The sequence below is a fragment of the Solanum dulcamara genome, chromosome 1 (genome assembly GCF_947179165.1).
Source record: "Solanum dulcamara chromosome 1, daSolDulc1.2, whole genome shotgun sequence".
Taxonomy (NCBI): domain Eukaryota; kingdom Viridiplantae; phylum Streptophyta; class Magnoliopsida; order Solanales; family Solanaceae; genus Solanum; species Solanum dulcamara.
This window is the reverse complement of record NC_077237.1, coordinates 28,142,573-28,156,168: the sequence shown is the minus strand read 5'-3', so window position 1 is coordinate 28,156,168 and position 13,596 is coordinate 28,142,573. Positions and strand designations below refer to the sequence as shown.

At 36.3% G+C, this 13,596-nt stretch overlaps 1 pseudogene; it reads left to right on the top strand.

Annotated features, from left to right (window-relative positions):
* The first annotated feature begins 12,889 nt into the window (after positions 1–12,889).
* Positions 12,890–13,009, top strand: LOC129904389 (5S ribosomal RNA; annotated as a pseudogene).
* Positions 13,010–13,596: the final 587 nt, after the last annotated feature.

The window sequence follows — 13,596 nt, the reverse complement described above, 5'->3', positions numbered from 1 at the left end:
GTTTTTATGCATGTTGCTTGCGTGGGCTGTTTCGAGCCCTGAATTGTGTTCTATTTTGGGACACAAGTTTGGGTAGGTAATAAAAACTTTTGATGCAGTCAATTCCAAATTTCCACCATAGGTTTCACATTTCCATTTTAGACTATAAAATTAGCATGTCTTTGTTTTAAGTGTCTAAATGATTATATTAATGTTTTGATCTTATTTTTGATAGTGTGACAACGTTCAGAGGATGTATGGAAGGAAAAAGCTCTAGAAATGTGATTTGAAGCACTGTGGGTCTAGAGGCAGGCTACGACTTTCTATCGTTAATATTGAGCTTGAATATGTAAAGTTAAGTTGATTTGTGTGAATTTGGGGTGGGTACCTAGTTGATCATGCTTAGCTTCCTAGAATTCATGTTTAGGCCTTATTCGATTATTTCAGGATTATTGGCCTGTTATTTTATTTGCCTTGATCATCCTTACCTTGTGGTATAATTTTCATGTGTTTATTTGTTGATGTTGAGCATGTTGGGCCTTATTCTAGACTTGGACTAATGTTTGTTATAGATTTGCATAATTAGAGATATTAGACTGATATAGAAGACTTAAGTTTGATAGGCTGAGCCTTAGTTAGGCACTAGCCCAGTGATTGAGACCTTTTTTTTTATCCATAACTCCCTTCTATAGTCAGCTTTTGTGTTTTTTTTTTAGAGTTCGTTCATCAATTTAGGTTAGATTTGGCTAGGGCTTAGAGTGATTTATTTATGGAAATCAGTTTAGGGTTCTCCCCATGATGCTTACCTAGATGTGGATCCTAAATCTAGCTAACTTGTGTCTAATGTCGGTTAAAGTCCCTAATTCACACCACCGTGTTATGATTAAAGTCACTACCTCGACTTTCAGCCTTAGTTAGAGTCCTAGGCATATTTTCAGTCTTTGTTAGAGTTCTCATCTTATTTTTAGCCCCAATTAGATTCCTTGACTTATCTTCGGCCATGGTTAGAGTCATCGAAATATATTTTGACTCGGTACTAGTCTTTGGCATATCCTTTACCTAGCATAGAGTCCCTGGTGTACACTCAGCCTTGGATAGAGTCCTTGGCTCATTCTTCACTTTGGTTAAGTCCTTAACTCCTATTCTACCATGGTTGAAGTCTCTAGGACTCAGTTGACTTAGTTTAAGTCCGAGGAAGATTGTGTTAATATTGGAAGCACATCTAGATTCTCTTTATGGTTCTTACCTCTTCTGTGCACCTATCAAGCTTATGGGGGGGGCTTTCAAGTTTTACTTAAAATTGTGTACCATTGGTCTTCTGGTGGCCAGTTGGATTTAGTTAATTGTACCTTCTTTCTTTCTATTCTGAGTACACTTATGCGTATTTAAGTTAGTTTCCTGCCCTGTGTTCTTTGTTGTTTTTAAATTCTAGTATTTCATATTAATTTTACTTTTCCTACTAGTCGGCCTATGATTCCTAGTTAGTACCTATTGTTTTGGTACTTATATTACACTTTGCATCTATTTTGGTAATAAAGTTCTGAGCACCAGCTACCAGCGTTGACATCAAACTTGCTGTACTTTGATTCGAAGGCGAGGGTGAGCACATGGCTTCCTAGACCTTCCCTATCTCTTTGTGTACATAGTGACCAGTCTTTTGCTTTTTGAGTTAAGTATTTATTTTATGGTCTATATTTGAGAATTGTATTCATTTGTAGAAGCTCTATACATCTGACTTTCAGGTTCTTGGTGGTATCATTTTTTTGTATATATATTTTGTCTTGTTTATGCTTATTCTCCTATAATTTCTTAAAATTGATTATTCTGGTTTATTTTCTACCCACAATCCCATTACTAACATTTCCAAGAGATGAGTCGGCTTACCACTTATTTATGTGAATCAATCTGGCATTATAAAAGTAAAATTATTATTAAAAATATGCTTCTGACTCGAGATTTTCACATATATTAGATTGAGAGGTAAGCCTACTAATGTAATTATTAAACTTTATATGGATAAAGCCTATGATAAAGTATCCTAGTTTTTCACGAAGAAAGTACTATGGAAGTTGGCCTTTTCAGAATTAGTGGTCAACATGATTTGGAGATTGCTTGCTAACAATTGGTATTTTGTGCTTATAAATGGTCAATCATATGGTTTCTTTCACTCCATTAGACGGGTAAAGAAAGTAGACTCTATCTCTCCTACTTTATTTATTATTTCTGCAGAAGTGTTATCTACAACTTTAAATGCTTTATTTGAGGATGAATTATTTTAGGGTTCTAGGATGCCTAAATGGAGTTCCAACATCAATCATCTTGCTTATGCAGATGATACCATTATTTTTGAATCTATAAACAGATACGCACTCAAAAAGATCATGTCAGTTTTGAAGAAGTATGAAACACAATTAGGCCAACTGATTAATAAGGACAAGAGTGCCATTTACATGAATCAAAATGCAGCAAATGCTGATAAATTGGTGGTGGTGGAATGTACATGATTTAGTAAAGGGAATTTCCCTTTCAAGTACTTAGGATGCCCTATTTCTTATACTAGAAAGAGAAAGGAGCACTATTCTAATTTAATTACCAGATCAAATCAAAATTGCAAGCATGGAAAAGTAATTTGCTTTCCTATGGAGGCAAAGAGGTTCTAATTACTAGTGTTTTGCAAAGTGTTCCTATTAATGTCTTATCTGCTATTGTTCCATATGTATGTGTCTTAAAATAAATCCACAAAATCTTTGCTAAGTTCTTTTGGAGTAATAAGGTCACATGCAAGAGTAAACACTGTGATTCTTAGAATAAAATGTGCTTACCAAAAAAAGGAAGGTGGACTTGTTTTCAGGTCCATATTTGATATGTTTCAAGCTCTATATGCAAATCTTTGGTGGAAATTTAGAACTCATAATACTCAATGGGATAATTTCATGTGGAACAAATATTGCAAGAAACAAATTCCTCGTCTACTCCAATGGAAGGGTGTGTTTCATGTATGGAAAAGCATGTTGGTAAATAGAGAGATTTCCAAGCAAATCCTCTGACTGGATGCCTCAGTAAGAGAAATACTTTAACTCGTAAAGGTACTCAGATAGGCAAAATAAAGTATGTAAACTTAATATTCTCAGTTTAAATCATAAAGCCCAAATATATTTAAATATGATAGACATAACTAAATGTTTTCAAACATAATCAAATGAATAACTAAATGCTATCAAACTAGTCTATAAAGCCTCTAAACACTAGATCTGAAATAGGTAGCGGGACAGGACCATGCCTACCTCAAACTGATAACTAAAATACTAAAAGGTAAAGGCTTAAGAGCGCCTCTAAATTGAAAGAGATCTCACCAAAGTTGGGTGGAAAGCTGATCTTCAACGGTACGCCTATTGAGAATCTCTATCACACGTATATGCATCATAAAATAATACAGGTCGAATGACGTTAGTATATGGAATGTACGGTATGTCAAATGGTTGAAAGGAAAATTACTCAAATGTTTAACTCAAGGAACTCAACTCTGAAAATAGGTAAACTTAAATAATCATGCATTATAGTAAAACAATGCTTTAATTGACATGAAATATTGAGTGTAACTCAGTATGAAATTACATTATTTTTCTCTTGGAGAGTTTCTCTAACTGACAAAAATTACTTATGAGATACGTGAAGATACAACGAACTATTTTTGTTGCCACATCCATCCAATATATTTTCAGGGTAAGGGACACAAACTCATCTCTGAATTCCATAAAACACCTATTTTGGGACAATGAGAAATTGCCCGAATAAGCAACATGATCCTACCCTATGCTTGCTATGTAGTTTATGGGGTTTGAGTTGTTCTATACTCTTAATCCAATCAGTGATCAATACTACTCCCAAAATATAGTTTATTATGCTCATAACTCAAGTGAGTATACCTACTCAATTAACTCATTTAGAATCTTTAGACTTAGCTCAAACTCAAATCTACTCAACTTATCTTTTCTCCTTAAAGAATATGATCTCAACTCAATGAATGCATTAAAACATGAGTCTACTTCTCAACCCAGTCTCCAAAATAAAGGTTTAAAGTTATTTCTATTCATACTCAAAATATGATTTAGAGGCTTCTCAACTCAACTCATGCTCAAAACTTTAATTAAGAGACTTCTCGAACATAACTCATGCTCAAACTCTTTTTGAAGTAATTTATGAAAATATCATTCTTTAACTAAACAGTGCATAAGATTATTAAATGCAAGACTCAACTAAGGTTCATGTGAATGAAAACATTAATCCACAATCTCAAAACTAGCTTCAACAAAGTATAATCAAGTATATACCATATCTCAATAAGAGATTATATAAATAACTCAAGAATTCACTTTATGGGAATTGAAACTGAAACTCAAACTCAATTTGACTATAGGAAGATGTAAGGCAATGAGGATGAGCTTAGTCTAATGTTTTGATAGCCTTAAACACCTGAAATAAAGGTAATTTAAGCAAAAATTGAAGACTTGACTTGAAACTCTTAATGAGAGAAAAAACCTATTGGGTACTGATAAGGGGCTAATTTAGTACCAAAATGGCTTAGGTTTAGTTTGAGAAAGATGGGAAAAAGACTAAAATGCCCCTCATTAAAATGGACTAGGCCATCTACGGGTGCTTACCTACGGACCGTAGAAAGTCACTCGTGGGAACTATGGTCCAAAATAAGGATCTACTAGAAATTGGTAAGTGGTTTTACGACCAAGCTCCTACAAGTCATAGACCTATTAATGGGTCATAGAGATCAGCTCGTAGGAAGCCAGGCTTTATCTTGGTTTTCTAAAGTTGGACCAACAAACCATTCCTAAGGGTCGTCTTGCTAACTCATAGGAAAATTCTTGCACGCAAGAAGTGCAAGGTCTCTGATTTACACCTATGAGCCTCATCTACGTTTCATAGGAATTCTTACGGGCCATAGAAGCCACTCGCAGTATGGATTGAAAAAAAATAATTTTTCTCTAATTGTGGTATGGATCTACGAATGCCTCCTATGACTCATAGGACTTCTTACAGTTCATAGGGTCCCACTCATAGTCACTAGGTAGTGACTTCTTTCAACTTTCTCTTTCTTCTCGAACTTCGTCTAGGCTAGAATGGTATGGGGTTTAACAATATCTATCTCTTAGGATCATTCGTCCTCAAATAATGACCAAGCTAAGAATTTAATCAAGGAATAAATACAATGCAAAACTCAAAACATAACTCATGGATAGGAATAGGAGTATTACCTTAAACATCGGCACTAGAAGGAACTAATAGATTCGGGTACTTGGCTTTCAAATCCTCTTTGGCTTCCTATGTAGCCTCCTTAATGAAATGATTTCTTCATAAAACTTTGACTAGAGTGACCTCTTTGGTCCTCAATTTAAGAACCTAAAAATCAAGGATTTGGATAGGAATCTCCGTATAGGACAAGTTATCTTTCTCTCTAATGTTCCCAAGCATATCTTAAGCATGGAGATATGGAACACTAAATAAACGACATCTAACTCTGGTGGAAGCTCTAGCTCGTAGGCAACATTGCCAACTTTCTTGAGAATCTGATAAGGAACAATATAATGAGGAATCAACTTTTCCTTATTCCCAAACCTCATGAACACTTTTCATGGGAAAAACATTCAAATAAACCCAATCATTGACTTCAAACTCCATGTCTCTTTTCCTAACATCAACGTAGGATTTCTAACGACTTTGCACAGTAAATTCAACCTTTTTTGAATGACTTTACCTTTCTCCATAGCCTGATGAACCATATTTGGACCTATCAATGGCTTCACCAACCTCAAATGAACCAATTGGAGATGTACATCTCCTTCCATACAGATCCTCATAAGTGGTAACTGGTCATCCCAATTACCTTTAATGTTAATAACATAGGCTCTCAAAATATTTTCAATGGTATGAATTATACGCTCTACCTAACCATTTGTCTAAGGATAAAAAATAGTGCTAAGATTCATACTTGAACCCAAACCTTTTTGAAATGGCTTCCAAAACTATGAAGTGAATTGGGTACTTTTATCAGAGATAATGGATAAGGGAACTCCATGCAATCTACCTATCTATTGAATATACAACCTTGCATAATCAAATATTGAATATGTAGTCATAACAGGTAAGAAGTGGTTGATTTTGATCATATTATCCACAATCACACAAATTGAATCATGCTTTTTTCAACATAATAATAGACCTATTATGAAATTCGTGTTGATTATTTCCCATTTCCACTCTAGCATTTATGAGAGTAATGAAATGTACCAATTTAAAACATACTTGAAATAAGCCACCAATTCACTTTAAAATCCTTTAAAGCCTTCGTATAGGATCCTTTGATAAATCAACAATTCTATGCAATTAAGAGCCAATATAAGCTAAGATAGGTAAATAAACTTTAAATACTCAATAATCTACACCTTTGGAATCATGATATGAAAGCCCATAAAATACACAACTAAAATTGAGCTACTAAGTAAGAAAATACTTGGTCTCCATAGGTATAAGTTTCCATGAATAAAGACCCACATACCTTGGGGAATAAATCTCTAATGCAAGCTTGAAAATGGGGACTTATTCTTGATGAGTCCTAGACTATGCGTTAGATGAAAAAGACCTTGATAGAAGCTTTGGGAAGAAAGGGTTTTAGGAATTTGAGACTTAGTATGATAATGAGGGGTTTGGAATAGCTTAGATTCATTAGATAGGGTAGGTTTTAATCCCAATATGACCATACTTCACAGATAAAACATAGGAAAGGACTAAAATCCCTTCTTAAAAACTGAGTAGGAAAAACCCTGTGAATGGTCCTTACGAGTCATAGATCCTTCTACTACTCATAGAAAGGACTCATCCTACAGGGTCTGAGAACTGACCCTCTGAAGTTTCTCTATGACTCATTCTTATGAGTCATCAACCTTATTACGAGTTGTAGACTTGAGTCGTTCTACAGGGTCTGAACAACCTGCAAGTCTAGGTCTATGAAGTTCTTTTAAGAGTAGTTTCTACGATCATCTTACCTTCTACGAGTCTTAACCTTGACTCATGGGCTTGTCGCTCACTTGATCAAATTTCCATCCTTAACATAAGTCCTACGAGTCATTCCTTCATCTCGTATTAGTTTCTATAACTCATATATTAAGTCATATAACTATAATCCAATCCACTCTCCAAAGTTTTTCATTTCAAATTTTTGACTCATAGGGTCTTACATTATTTCCCCCTTACGAATATTTGTCCTCGAATGAGATTTAACTAGCATACAAAGGACACAGAAGGAGGACTAGCAACCCAATCACGAATGCAATGGCACATAAAATGCATTAATCATAAGATATTAAATCTTTACATAAATCATGATTTTAGAGTCAACTTCATGAACATGCATGCATATAAAAGACTTAAGAAAACTGAAACATAGAAGTTTTGAACAATTGAACATGAATAACTTAGTACCTTAGGCTTGAGTAGAATGAAAGAGATGAGGGTATCGCTTCATCATATATGCTTCCATTTCCCATGTATCACTTTCGATGTGTTGATTCCTCAAAAGGACTTTGCCTAATGCAACTTCCTTGTTCCTCAATCTCTTAACTTGCCGATCCAAAGTTTCAATTGGGACCTCTTCTTAGGTCAAGTTTTCTTTAACATTTAGTACTTCCAAAAGTACAATAGAACTCGAATCACCCACACATTTCCTTAACATAGACACACGAAATACTGGATGAACCATAGCCATTTCCAAAGAAAACTCTAACTCATAAGCAACTTTGCCAACACGTCTCAAGATTTTATAAGGCCCTACATACATAAGGCTCAATTTTCCTTTCTTACCAAACCGAACTACACCCTTTGTCACAACCCAACCCCATAGGCTATGACGGGTGCCTGAACTGGACACTCGGTATACCTTTGCTAACTATAAAGAAACTTGTATCCTATTTGAGTCATAGTGTTCCAATAGGCAAGACAATATATATAAGTCGACGAGGCTATCGTACATATAGGCACAACTGTTCACACATACATATACAACCCACATATATGTCTACAGACCTCTAAGAGTAAGAACAGTAACATAAGGCGGGATAGGACCCCCGTCGTACCCATGAATAAATAAATATATATATCGAGGGTTAATACCAAAACTAGGCTCCAACATAATGGAGCACTTCTGAACTACTGAGTGGAACTCCTACGCTAGCGGATCCCCAAAGTGTGTATTTGTACTTGCAGGCATGAATATAGCCCCCCCAAGAAAGGGGGGCCAGTATGATATATGTAATGAGTATGTAAAGCATAGACATCATAAGGAAATTATAGTTGGCATAAGTATGCAGGGGGAAAGTATAACATTTAACCATTTACCATACTCGCATCGTATAAAAGAAATTCATACATATTACCATCACGTACTGTGCCCGGCACATTTTGGGGACTCGGTGTACCATCTATATTATTCCGTCATCATATGCATATATATAGTATTAGCGATGTAGAATGTATAACCCAATCCATGTATATAGTAAGTACATGCCGAGGAATGTATGGCCCGATCCGCACATCGTATAATATTGCTAAGGAACGATGGCCTAATCCATATATCATATAGTAATGCCAAAGAACGTTCAATCGGATCCATGTATCATATAGTAATGCCGAGGAATGTTCGGTCCAATCCATATATCGTATAGTAATGCCGAGGAACATTCGGTCTGATCCACATATCATATAGTAATACCGAGGAACATTCGGTCTGATCCACATATCATATAATAATAATTATATTATAGCCAGCCCGAGACTCACTGAAAGATGTATTAAAGTATACATGCATCAACTAGTGAGTAACCATATACAATCTAAACCATTATCAAAGACTCGACAATGCAAGAAGATTAAGCTATCGTCTGAGGACCAAAATAGTAGTGTAGCCATCTCGAGTGCCTTCTAAATGCCATTGAGGCCTATATCACTTAGGATCTCGGGGACCCTACACATGTACTAAAGTAATAATAATAGTTCATAGAATTAGGAATACCCGTCGTCACATAGTCCTTAGGAATAGGAGCTTATCCATCCAGTACTTCTCAACCTATGGAGTTCAAGGAAAGTAGTTCAACTTACTACAAGAGTTTGACATTCTGAAGTGAATAAGAGATACAAATTACATTTAGGACTTAAAAGTGGAGTTACCCCAGAGCCCGTATCACATTTTACTTATAATTAGGACATGTCAAAGAAAGAGAAAGAATAAGCTCTACCTAGTCTCCACTTTTCCTCAAGGAGTCATCATTACATATATTGTACCCGGCCCGTTAAGGGCTCGGTATCAAAACCTTATTATTGCATTACCTTACCATCATAACACCACACTTATGTCAAATACATATCAAGAGGAAAGAAGGGTAGGTCTACATACTTATGACAAAACATGACAAGAGAAATGATTTAACTTCACATACTTACTACTCTCCATCATATAGAAGCCTTGAGAGGCAATAACTCAACTAGTATAGGAATTCTACCATCGAGAAGTGAATAAGACTTATGAGTCATACACGGGGTTATATGAATGGAATTATTCCCACATTTCTTATATCAATCACTTAAGGCTAAGACATGCTAAAAGAAAGATTCACATACTTAGGCCAAAGACATGCCAAGAGAAAGCTTCACATACTAATGCCAAAGACATGCCAAGAGAAAGCTTCACATACCTTTTTTGGGATTAATTAAAATTCGGCTTGCCTTGATACCTCCTTAACCTATTTGACATAAAAGTAATACTAAGATTAATAGCCTTTCACTTTCAAATATCCCACTCTACAACCAAGTACTAACATGAGTCATTTCCTTATCCATTACCCTTGACTAGTTTGTTACTAGTTTCGATGCTACCAAAAATTGGGCAGCATTTCCTCTGTAACTTCAACATTCCCGAGGTTTCAACTAGGACACAATATCAACAACTATACCAACAACAAAAAACATCAGCATATATACAAGTAAACCACCTCAACATTACACAATACAACTCTAAACAACTAGCTCAAAACTACGATACAAAAATAGAGTTTTTAATCTTTATTTCACAAAATATTTAACCATACCAAACGGAGGGTCATGTGTATGAAGCTAGAAGAACCCACACCCTTTTTAAAACACTTTAAATCCCTTTAACACGGAACCCAACCAGCTGCACCCGTAGCACCACAATGATAACCCACTACTCGACTTCGATTTAGTTATAACTACTTCAATTTAGTTTGTTTCTAACGTCAAGCATCCTTATGAAATTTTTCCACTTAAAAACTTATTTAAGACATTTAATATACCTCATAACAACATCATAAACTCCAATTTGAAAGGGAATCCCTTACCTTGCCCGAAACTCGTCAAACTCATTAAACCTTGCCTCGGAAGTTCCTTTAGCGCGCCTAAAATTTTGTGGCTGTTTGATAACATTTTGGGATGCTACAAACCATAAATTTTCATTAGTAACACCTTCATAACATCATGGTACACCCTAGATAATTAATTCACGGAGTGAAATTGAAAAACTCACCTTTTTTTTTCCTTCCAAAACCGTAGCTCTCTCCCTCTCTAGTTTTTTCTCTTCTCTTATTTCTTTTTCTTGAATTTTCTAGATAAATATGGAACTTTAATAAGTCATAAGACATATATAGATATAGGACACCTAAGAGGGTGACACATGTCAAGCCCTAAGTAGTGACACATGTCAAGCCCTCATTGGGCCAACACACCCCTTTCCTCCAATCATGGGCTGCCACATGGCATGTGGAGGCACCCATTTGCTCCAGCTGCTACCACATAGCACTCTCTCATGCTTCCATGTGGCACTCTCTCATGCTGCCACGTGGAACTCTCTTTTCCCCCTCGTGGGTTCGTAATCTCATCTTACTTTATGAATCTATGTAATCCTTACTACGTAAGCTTAGTATGTACACCATTAGCTTACGTATGCAAGATTTCCAAGTTGGTAGCTTACATAAATAAGTCATTTCCTATGACTCATCATTCGTTCTCCAACTTCTTCCGAATTCTTATAACTCTATTTCCAATCCTCTCTACTATGGGGTATCGCATTCTCCTTTCCTTAGAGTTGTTTGATAGCGTTATAGATTATCCATCTCACATGGCAACTCTTAAGAAGCTTAAGAGTTCTTTATAAGTCTTAAGAAGCTTTCAGAAGCTTTAAGAAACTTTAGGAAATCTTAAGAAACATAAGACGCTTACGATCCTTCCATGAAACTTAAGAGCCTTTCGAGAGACTTAAGAATGTGTTCCAAGGTACTAAAGTATGGGATGTAACATCCTTCCGCTCTTTAGAATATTCATCCTCGAATGTAAACCAAAACCTTTCATAAGATCTTATACAGACTATATGGAGAGTTTCTCTGTTCCATTGCAATAACATATACTTTTATCGAGTCGTCACTATCAGAGTCCCAAAGGTTGGGATTACCTATAGCATAAGGGGTAGGTACGGATACCTATATTTCATTTCTTCTTCAGCTTCCCAAGTCATTTCTTTGCAATTTTTTTTGCCACAACACCTTGATGGAAGCTACATCATTAGTTCACAATCTCCTACTCCGCCGATCCAAGATGGCGATAGGTTGCTTCTCGTAGGATAACTCCTCTGTGACCTAGAAATCTTTTATGAGATATACTCGGGCTGGATTACCAACATACTTGCAAAGCATTGATACATGAAAGACTGGATATACTTCTTTTAGATTCACTGGTAAGTCCAGCTCATAGGCAACCTTGCCTATTCGATGGAGGATCTGATACGGCCAATGTATCTGGGACTAAGGTCCTTTTTCCTACTGGATTTCATTACTTTCTCTATGGGTGGTACCTTTGGAAATGCCCAATCATTAACTTGAAACTCTAAAAGTCAACGTCGATTACCTACGTATGACTTTTGTGGATTTTTAGGTGGCTAATAAGCTCTCCTACATGAGCTTCACCTTATATAAAACTTATTCGACCATGTCCAAGCCCATTAGTCATATTTTACCAATATCAACTAACCAATTGGCGACCTACACTATCTGCCCTACAAAGTATCATACGGGGTCATCTGGATACTAGAATAACAGTTAGTATCATAAGTAATCTTGATAGATAGTAGGCAATTATCCAAGATACCTTTAAATTCAACCGTATAGGCCTGCAACATATCCTCTAGTGTTTAGCTAGTAAGCATGATCTGTCCTTCAGTCTGAGGGTGCAATGGTGTATGAAGACCTATCTGTCTTCCCAATCACTTTTTGGACGGATCTTCAATAGTTAACTATAACTTGGGCTCCTTCGTCTGAGATAATAGCTATGGGAACTCCGTAAAGTCTCACCACTCTCTTGACCTATAATTTTACACAATCTCGACTGGACAGGTAGTCCTTGATTGAAGGAACATGGGCTGATATTATTAATCTGCGGATAACATTCTATATAAAATTATCTGTCCAAGAAGTACAAAGTGAGTCTTGTAGCCAAGGTTGTATTATGGAATCTTCGACCTCGTATATTACTTCTTGCCTTCTTTAGATAACATCAACTGGTACCCTGGACTTTTGGGTTTTGCTTTTTGCCTATAGAGTTGGCTACCAAGTTGTGCTGAAGTCCCCTCACACAATGACTTGTATAGCCGTTCCGTGGTTTGCCTTATCATTAACAGGTATTATGTTGAATAACTGTGGCATACAAGTGCGCCATCTATTAGTAATCGGCTAATCCTTCTTATTTTGCTTAAGCTCTTTTACAATTCCCTTATCATAACTTATAACACTCTAGGTGCATACTCTCATATCATCGCTTTGCCGCTAGTTTGGATTCTCCTATCTCGTGCGATCATAACAGCACTAACGCACCAGATCCCACCAGAATTCCAAAGTTAAACATGCTTGGAAGAGAGTAGTACTAGGATGGGTGACCCCCCGAGAAAGTCCTCGTGTCCCATTCCATTGCCATCCTTGCAATAATGTGTGAAGGCACTCATCTTAGCCCAAGATTTACCTTAGCATCTTCTAGCTAGTCTTCATGTTTCGCCTTGCCCTCTCTTTTTCTTTGTTACAACCGGTGTCGGGGTAGATCTTTAATTTAACCATGACTGTGTCCTTTCTGGCCATTTGATTTAACTTTTCTTCGTATTCCTCTATAACGTATCCAAAATATCATAACTCATTTTCATCATGTACTCCTCTGCTTGGTCTTATGCTGTATATAACTATTTGTAGGTTGCACAATTACTCTTATACCACTGGTATGAGGTAAATGCATTCTTTTTGTCTCCCGTCCCGTCTTGCTTTACATATCGACTTCATACTAGGACTTGCTCATGCTAACGCTATTTTGTCCTACTTCTTTCTTTTCTTTCTTTATGTACTCCTTGGTCTCCTTATTTCCTACCGTAGGAGATTTTCTATTCTCTTTGCTACTTGTACATCCCGATATCAGCGAACAATGATGTTGTTGCCATATCTTAATCTTTACTCAAACACGACCCTACTACCCTTTTTGCAACCCTTAGTTTGCTCAGTCCTACTCTCT